The sequence below is a fragment of the Nicotiana tabacum genome, chromosome 10 (assembly GCF_000715075.1).
Source record: "Nicotiana tabacum cultivar K326 chromosome 10, ASM71507v2, whole genome shotgun sequence".
In the NCBI taxonomy this organism is placed as follows: Eukaryota; Viridiplantae; Streptophyta; class Magnoliopsida; order Solanales; family Solanaceae; genus Nicotiana; species Nicotiana tabacum.
The window spans coordinates 134309527-134318876 of NC_134089.1; the positions used below are offsets into that span (position 1 = coordinate 134309527).

Consider the following 9350-nt stretch of genomic DNA (forward strand, 5'->3'; position numbering starts at 1 on the left):
CGAGGTAAGTATCTTGCCTAACCTTGTGTGGGGGACTTCCCCTTAGGATTTGAGTTTTCTCTGTTGATTGTAATTCGTGTACGCGAGGTGATGAGTGCGTGCTCGGACTTGTTTGTGGAAAAATTGGCCTTTTTAGGTTCTTAGGTCCTTATATTCATCGAGTATGAAGTTGTTCTTGATATGATTGAATTCCCTATTACTAGTTTCACCTCTACATGTCTTACTTGGAATTAATTACTTTATGGTTCATTCTTATTGCCTAATTGACTATTACTTTGCTTAACTGAAGATCTTTACCCCTTCTATTATCACGTTATCTTTCCTAATTGCTTGTCTTTACTGGAAATCATTATTATCTCTCATGTAATTATTTAATCTTAATTGAGGTCACGATTATCTTCTCGCTGCTCATCCTTAATTGAAATTGTTGTTTATCCTTTGTAACTTGCACAACTCTAAAAGAAGTTTAGATATCCTATGTTTAGTTGACATTTCCTTATTTGAAATTATGTGATTCATGTTAACTTCCTTGTTCTTGAACTACATATTATGGAATCGTTGCTTCATATTGTTTTCACCCTTGTTGAGTTGTTCTTATTATGCTTAGTATTCTCTATTGCGGTTATTCCTTGTGAGTTAGTTTTACCGTCCCCTAGTGAACGGAAGTTCTTGAGTTGATTCACTTGTCGTGCTCTTGTATATGTTGCCATTGTTGTTGTACTTGTGATGGTGGTGCACGAGGTTTCTGCTGTGCGGTTGTTGATATTGTGATGCATGAGGTTTCTGCAGTGCGGTTGTTGATATTGTGATGCACGAGGTTTCTTCCGTGCGGTTGTTGATATTGTGATGCACGAGGTTTCTACCGTGCGGTTGTTGTTGAAAGGTTGCACGAGGTCTTTGCCGTGCTATTGTTGCTATTGATATATTGCACATGCGGCGTAACAGGGCGGGATATGTTTATATGCTTATATGTGGGTTGCGCATGTGGCGAGATAAGGTGGGAACATTATGATGCATGTGTGGCGAAACAAGGCGAACACTTATTATGTTATTATTTGCACACGTGGCGGAACACGGTGGGTTATGTCAAGGATTGATTGTAAGGATTTGCAACGGCCTGTGGAGGCATTCCTATGTTGTTTAATATTGTGATTGTGGGTTGCTTACTTGTATGAGCTTTATCTCATGGAAGTTGTGAGGAAACATCGTACGTGCTACCCGTTCTTCTTCTCATGCTTATTAGCTGGTAGAAATTACGTTAAAGCACTTGCACAAGCATACACGTAGTTGAACACTCCTATTGTACGTAAAGTCCTTTTGATTTTGCTAAGCATAGATGTACGCCCTCGTTATTTATTATATATGTGAGAGTGGCCCTAGTTAGCAAGTGAGTCGTCAGTATGATCGTGAGGCTGATGGGGTGCAGGAATGCCAAGTGTTAGATTTCAGGCACTGAGACTCGTGAGTCGTAATTTGTCCGAGATTCGGTAATTCGAGGAAATTGTTGGATAAGACCTGATGTGGACACTGTCGTAGTATCTGAGCTATTGTTTTGTTTTTCCTTTACTGTATTGTAACTTTAGGATTTGGGTTGTGTTTTGCTCGTTCTTACGTGTCTTCATTCTTAATACTTTCGTTGTTGCTTGTTGTCCTCTTCCCTTATGGTGACTGTAGCATTGTTAGTCTTTTCGTGCAGCCTTTATATATATATATATATATATATATATATATATATATATATATATATATATATATATATATCATGGGAACCGGTATGCTTATATTTGTACAGTTTTGTATACCGGTAGGTGTCTTGACTGTTCCTCGTCACTACTCCACCGAGGTTAGTCTTGATACTTACTGGGCATCGCTGTGGTGTGCTCATGCTATTCTTCTGCACATTTTTGTTGTGCAGGTACTCCCACTCAGTTCTGTCAGCCTTGGAAGGAGGCATTTCTGTAGAGACTTCGAGGTATATCTACTACGTCCGCAGACCGAGGAGTCCCTTTCTATCTTTCTGTAATAAGTATAGCCCTTTCAGTATTTTCCTTTGTTTAGACATTTCCAGAGTTAGAGCTTCTTATGTATCCCTTAGCTTGTGATTTGTGAGATTTCGGGTTTTGAGAATTATTGTTAGCTTCGACAGTTGTTATTGAATGTGTCGAGCGACACCTTAAACACTGTTTTATTTTACTATTTCAGTTTTAATTATTTCTTCCGCAATTATTATTTATATTCCGCATTGTTAGGCTTACCTAGCCGTAGAGATTAGGTGCTGTCACGATGGTTCACGGAAGGCGAACCGGGGTTGTGACATTGGTTTTCCCGTAAAACTTTAACATTTTTTCAAGTAAAATGCATGTCAATTAAGAAAATAAGTGTGATGTAAAAAAGAGATGTTATCTGTCAAGTGAAAGACAAATTATAAAGTAAATTAAATTTCTGTTACATAATAACAACAACAACAACAACATACCCAGTATAATCTCATGGGTGGGGTTAGTCCTTTTACACCGACTCCTATTTGATTCTCGCTCAGCTTGTTGTTGTTCCTTTGTACTTCTAGGTTTTCAGCATAGGCCTGTATACAGGCTATATCCATGCCTTGTTGTAACTCAGCAGGCATGCATTCGTTTATCAAGTGTGGTCCTAGACCTACTACGTATCTGTATACCCTATCCTCCATATTTGCTACGATAGCTGGGGCGTACCTTGCTAAGGAATTAAACTGAAGGCCGTACTCTTTGGCACTCATACTGCCCTGACGTAAATTCAAGAAACTATCAACTATGGCTCGTTTAGTCTCTACTGGCATGTAATGTTTAATAAAGGTGAATTGTATTCCAATGACCACTGTCCTCTTAGCTATTGTACTCATATTTTCCTACTTGAAATTTCGACTCTATTAAGATTGTCATCTTAACGTTTCCACTGTTAGGCTTAACAGGACTGACATTATTTGTCCTGAGTTCATAAAATAAAATTGAGGATGTCGTTTTGGAGTTCTGTTAGCTCCTTTTCATTCAAAGCTGGATGGGCAACTTAAAAGTTATTAGTATATAATACTTAATTAATCCTCCAGTGGGTCCTATAAGAAGTTCTCACAGCAGTTACTTTTTTAACAACTTCTAATACGTGAAAGTTAATAGAAAAAGTAAGGGGTCGTTTGGTAGGATGTATAAGAATAATGCTGAATAAGGTGTATTAGTAATGCCGATATTAGTTATACTTGCATTAGTTATGCCGGTATTAGTTATGCTAATATATTTCTTATCCATTGTTTGGTTTGATATATTAAAGCATTACACAATTTCTAAAAGAATTGCTTGTTTACAAAAATGCCCTAAAAACAGTATCACTCTAACTTTTTAAAATAAACATATGTTGAGAAATGTTTTTATATGAAAAAGTTTTAAAAAAAGTATTTGATGTGTTTACCTATATTGTAATATAGAACTAAAATTTATTTATAAAAAAGAAAAATATGCTAAGTATTTATTTATTTAGTAGGGATATAATTTTATTTCTCACTATTTGGATTATTTTAAACCTGCATTACTATAGTAACTAGCATATTTTAATCAAGCATAAATTTGAACGATAATTTTGTCTTTAACTGAGCTAATGCATGCATTAAAATCCATTTGCTAATACCATGGTTTTCTATGCATTAGTTATGCATAGGATAATACCAAATAGGATGTATAACTAATGCATAGGTTCAAAATGTCTACCAAACAAGGTATTATTAATACACAGCTAATGCATGCATTATTTTAGCTAATGCATTCTACCAAACGACCCTTAAAAGTAAGAAAGGACCTCAGTACCAGAAATAAGTATATGCACGTAATCGAACAATACTGTTGCCTGAGAAATTAATTTTGGAAATCAAGATACTAGCACACCGAAAACAAATTTCCATTAATCAGTTTATCAGTGTGACCAAAATAAAAATAGCTCTATTTATATCACAGTTTCATTGATAATGAGACGGTAAATCCACAGCCAAACTCACTCACAAAGAGAAAGTATGGAAAATAAACATTTAAAGAGTTTAACGCAAACTAAATATTGAAGTTTCTCTTATTTATATGAAAAATATAGGTATGGATGGTTTAGTTCAATTCATACCTGTTGAACTGGAAGCAAAGGCAGTTATTAGTATTTCGTCATAGGTTTAACCAACTATGCCATAACCGAAGCTAGCATTGTTGTGAAATAATTAATGCTGAATTTATCATGAGAAGTTCCATTATAACAAAGTTGTGCAATAGATCAGTAAGGTTTAATATTGGAAAAATTTAACATTTACGTATAATAAATACTCACTATTGTTCAAATTTATTTGATGCTTTAAGAGACTTGAAACGAAAAGGAGGAGTAGAGGACCTCAATTTTACCTTCCCAGACGTTTGATCTTGATTAAACTTTGTGGATCATAGTCAGTTAGATGAGTTTATCTAGTATAAAGAGATTTATATTTATAACAACAAAACTTATAGGTTATTTTAGTTTCTATTAACTGAAATAGCAGTAGCGCTCCGCTTGTATTATATAAAGGTTGCACAAACTCTTAACAATATAACCTAATTATGGAAAAATTCATGCTTGAATCCTACAATAAGATATGGCAAAGAAAGAGGTACTTCACCAGAATGAATAGGTACTTTAGATAGACATAAAATGACGTACATTTAGTTTAGTCGTCATGCATGTGACAAGCTCTTGTTAAGTTCCCAAATATAGAACCATAAATTCGAGGACAACCCAGTTATATAATTATCGCCGGCATTTAAAAAGTGAAAATAATGTAGCAGTGAAACAGAAAGAGTGGTACAATAAGCATGTTACACAGTTACAGTTCAGTTGTAAAACACAACGGCTTACAACTAAAGCAACAACTTCAAACTCAGTGTTCCTTTAAGTGCATTTTGCATGTGTATACTACTATACTCAATACAAGCAATAACATAGAAAAAATCAAAAGTCTAAAGCAAGAGATTACCCAATGAAGATCAGGAAAAGCAGGCTCGTCTACGAAATGCCTTAACTTAGCTTCTTCTTCTTCTTCTTCTTTAGAAACAAAGTTCAAGGTAATTAGCACAGAGTTAAAAACTTTAATTAGATGCCTCTTCTTTGGCAGAACACATATGAAAAAGATTAAAAAGTAAAACAAAGTACACATGGTATATGGGGTTTCCCCGGTTCTGACGCGTATATTCCTGAAAAAAAATCGCCGTCGCACTGGTTAGCCTAGCACACTGTTCATAGTTGGGAAGTAAATCTCCTTTTAATCTATCGGTCGTAAGTTATACTGTCTCTGAACACTTTTTTCTCCTAGTCGTTTTCTTTTCCCTTGCTCTTTTTTCTAGCACTTTGATGAATTATTGAGGTAATTATTCTTCTTTCTTATCTTGTACTTCTTGTACCCTGACTTCCATCTTTCGGAGGTGCGTAAAAATTCTAGCAAGAATTAGGCAAAACAGCAGAAGACGAACATATTTCATCAAAAAAAAATAGTAAATGTGCAAATCAGGAATATTTACTGATATGTATGTAAAAATTCTAGCAACAATTATGCAAAATAGCAAAAAACCAACATTTACCAACCAAAATTTAGATTAGCAATAGAAGAAGTGCAATAAACCAAAAAAAAAAAAAACTGCACAAACAATTAACTACTCGCAGCAAATTCAATTGAACAAAAATGGATAAACTATCTGCAATTGCCAACAGGAGAATTCATAGAGAGAAATCAAGAAGTAAAGGGGAAAATAAAGAGGTATACAGGTGAATAGACGATGGAGATGAAACAATGAAAAGGCTCTGCCAGTCATGGCGCTTACTCAGCAAATTTTAGGCTACCTATACCAATCAAATGGCATGGAAGATAAAATTATACTAAATTACCTCAAAATAGTGTCCTCATAAGTAAAGTTAGTAGTTGTTTGGGTACTCTAAAATCGATAAGCCCATCCATCAGGTAGTTTAGCACCATGAACCTTTACAAGACCATATTCACGTCCCACGTCGAGAACATCAGGTCTGTCTTCACCACCAGTAATCATACACACAAGTGACTGAAATTGTTGTCTACTGAGGGAATCCCCAATAAAAGCCAGCGTTCCATTTTCCATCCTGGATGCACAACCAAGTTCAGTAAATTCCTTGTATGTAAAACCAATTAAATATCACCTGATGAATTGAAGAAGGGAAGAGCAGTGCCATATTCTATGTAACAATAAAATTTAGACACTGAAAAATAGTGCAAACAGAATCATCTATTTCCAGACATTATGATGTAGAGAGAGAGCATGCACTACATAGGGGAGCTTCACAGTCACAAATTCTTGCAGTTAATATGAGATATATGTTCTAATCTCTTTGGTTTACTCAAGCTTACACTTCTGCCCTTGGAAAATACATTACAAGCCATGGTAGGTACAATACTATTTATGCCAGACAGATGAAGAGAGAAGGTTTTAATAGATTTCGGAAGAGATTTTCTAAGGTTATACATCCCCGACATCAGAAAGTAATCAGTTATAGAAAAAGGAATCCGTACCTTTCAGGAAGTTAACACCTGTAAACTCTTCCATCTCTCAATCTCTTGGTCTCCAACGTAGTTTCTCGTATTCAAAATCCATACGTTGTGTCAAGCGGCAAGCCCACATGCTGACAACCATTGCTTGCAGCCAAATCTAGAATATAGAGGCCTACTATTATCTGTGACCAATCTACCTTTAGCAAAGTTACAACATGGAAATTAAGATAAGGGTATTAGTAACCAATATTGTACTAACCATTGTATCAAATTCACCAGCAAATTTAAGGATAGGCCAATTGGCAAGCAAGGCCTTTTTTTAAGATTATCCAGAACCCAAGAAAGGGTGATTATAATTGGAAAAAGAAGGAAATTAGGTATTTGTTCAATGACAATGTAATCAAATCCGTCAAGATTTGACTTTCATGAACATTAGAAGTTTACAAACTTCTGAGGCAGATGTCAAATTTTCTATAGGGCTGTCTGCAGAATTCACTGTAGCAGCAACTTCATTTACATGTTCTCTTGAACGACTTTTTTCTTCCAAAGCTTCTTTTAAATCTCCTTTTTGGGCAGAGCTGGGAGGAATACCCCCACTTCCTGAAAAATACCATTAAAACATCACGCTGTAGAGACTACATATTGCTTGACCTCAATAACATCTCAGGATACAAAGATATTATAAAACATGAATAGGTGCGGAAGTTTCTTTTATGCAGAGAAACAGACACTTTGGCAAATAAAATCAAGTAGAGGAGTTGAAGCAACAGATTCACTACACAGTAAGCAGATTAGGATCTATTTATTCATACAACTCAGGGAAAGGAAGCTTCTCTTTCTTTTAATTTGAAGGACAGAAAACAGACACATTGATGTATGACGCAAAGAAAGAAAGGGACTTTACTATAGCACTAATTTTTCATAATTTGAGGCATATAGAAAAGATTAAAGATTGTGATCAAACATACCATACCTTCTATATCAGTATTAGTAATTAGTTCTTCAGTCACCTTATCCTTTATAGTGGACTCCTTAGTGGGTGAATTTGGAATGGTGGGTTCAAAGTTCACGCTTTCTTTTGATTTCTCTATTCTATTTCGTTCTCTTAAAACTTCTTCATCTTTTACTGTATAATCTGCAAGAGAACAAAGAATAGATAAGTAACTTAACAGGATTCAACAACGTTTCCATCAAGTTCTATTTACTCTATCATAACAATGCTGCCCTTTTCGGTTTGTCCCAAAATAGGTACTCATATTAAAGAGGAAAGTTCCTCCCTCAACATTTAAACTGGTGCCAAATACATATTACATTATATTGTTTCAAACTTAACGTGACATCTTACCAACTAATATTTAATTTTTTCATATTTGAAACATTATGTTTAACACTTCCAACAGATTCCACCAAACTGCATAAGACAACCTATCCAAACATCTCACTCTCAATAACGACAAAATATGTATCTTTAATGAGACATATCCATGGGGACTTTAATTTAGTAGCCATATTAGTTATTACTTAGTTGTTGAAGAAATAGATGATATCATTATTTATGGAGAAAAAGTTGAGAAAGAAAATTCATGATTTAGCACAAATGCACAACTCAGGCAGATCAACAAGTGGAGCAGGTATCCACAAGAGAGTATTCTTGTGGGATGTTAGCTGCTTCACTGAAGCCGGCATAGAGGTGGGTAACATTAAATATGACGTTTTTCTTGCATTGTGATAACTCGACTTACCTTCCAAAGAGAGCTTTAGCGGCACATACATTACATGGTGACTGTATTGGGAAAAAATTGAGTTTATATATATTGAAGTGATTGAAAGATGACATGTCATGACACGAAGGCTGGTCAAAGAATGATGATTAGCAAAGGAGCACGAGTTGCAACAGATACGAGCAGAAGCACAAGCAGAGGCACGAGCACATATTCAAAAGACTCGACGCTCGTACCTATTTAAATCCAAAAATTAAGGAGAATGAATCTGACAGCATAAAAGAGTACAGACACAATATTTATTAAGCATTAAATACTAAAAACGCTAGAAAATCTGTATTGAATTACAATGATTATCATTGTAACGTAGCATTAAAAGCCTTTAATTGTCCATAATGGCCTTATTATGACAAAGGCAAAACATATATCTTAGAAATGGCTATAAAAAGGGGAAGACTGAATATTTGTAAGGACACAAAACATCATCGGAATATACTGATTTACTTTGTTTTCTTCTGTTCATCTTATTGTTAGCAAAATCAATTCCCTTTATTCATTTTTTGATTATTAGTAACCCGAGTTCTTCTAAAATAAAGCTTTGACCAAAATTCCATTTTTTAGTTAAACAAATTGGTTCTGTTACTAGGAATCTGATAATCTATTCTTTCTTAACCTAATCTCTTTTGTTGCATCAACCATGTCAAACGTTAACGACAACAACCAAGGAAAACATCAACTCCAGGGGAATCCACAAGATGATCGCACCCCGATCCCTTCTCCACAAAGCTCCCCCCGGCGGTCTCGAGAAGGCACTCCTGATGGATCTCATTCAAATGCAAACGCTCAATTTGAAAATGATGAAGCTATCAATGAAGCTTTGTAAAAGCTAATTGCTCAACAAGTCAATAAAACTCTTGAGGCCTTTGCCAGCCAGTTACCTGTTGTACCACCAACACCCACTCCAAATAACAACACTTTGGAAAATCCTCGTTCCGGGCTTGCTAATTCAGGCAGTTGTGGAATCCCCAACGAGTCACGAGATGGAGAACCAGGTAACTTAGTTAATTCTGATTTACAAAATT

General features: G+C 35.3%; 1 long non-coding RNA gene across 2 annotated transcripts; it reads right to left on the reverse strand.

The window, feature by feature from the left end:
* Window positions 1-4758: 4758 nt before the first annotated feature.
* Window positions 4759-7938, reverse strand: LOC107796911 (uncharacterized). Of its 2 annotated transcripts, XR_012695760.1 has the most exons (3): window positions 7521-7938; window positions 6569-7147; window positions 4759-6141 (listed from the first exon to the last, which is right to left on the reverse strand). It is a non-coding gene; the product is annotated as an uncharacterized LOC107796911 (long non-coding RNA). The 2 variants fall into 2 exon arrangements; XR_001650548.2 differs by lacking the exon at window positions 7521-7938 and having other exon boundaries at window positions 6569-7461.
* Window positions 7939-9350: the final 1412 nt, after the last annotated feature.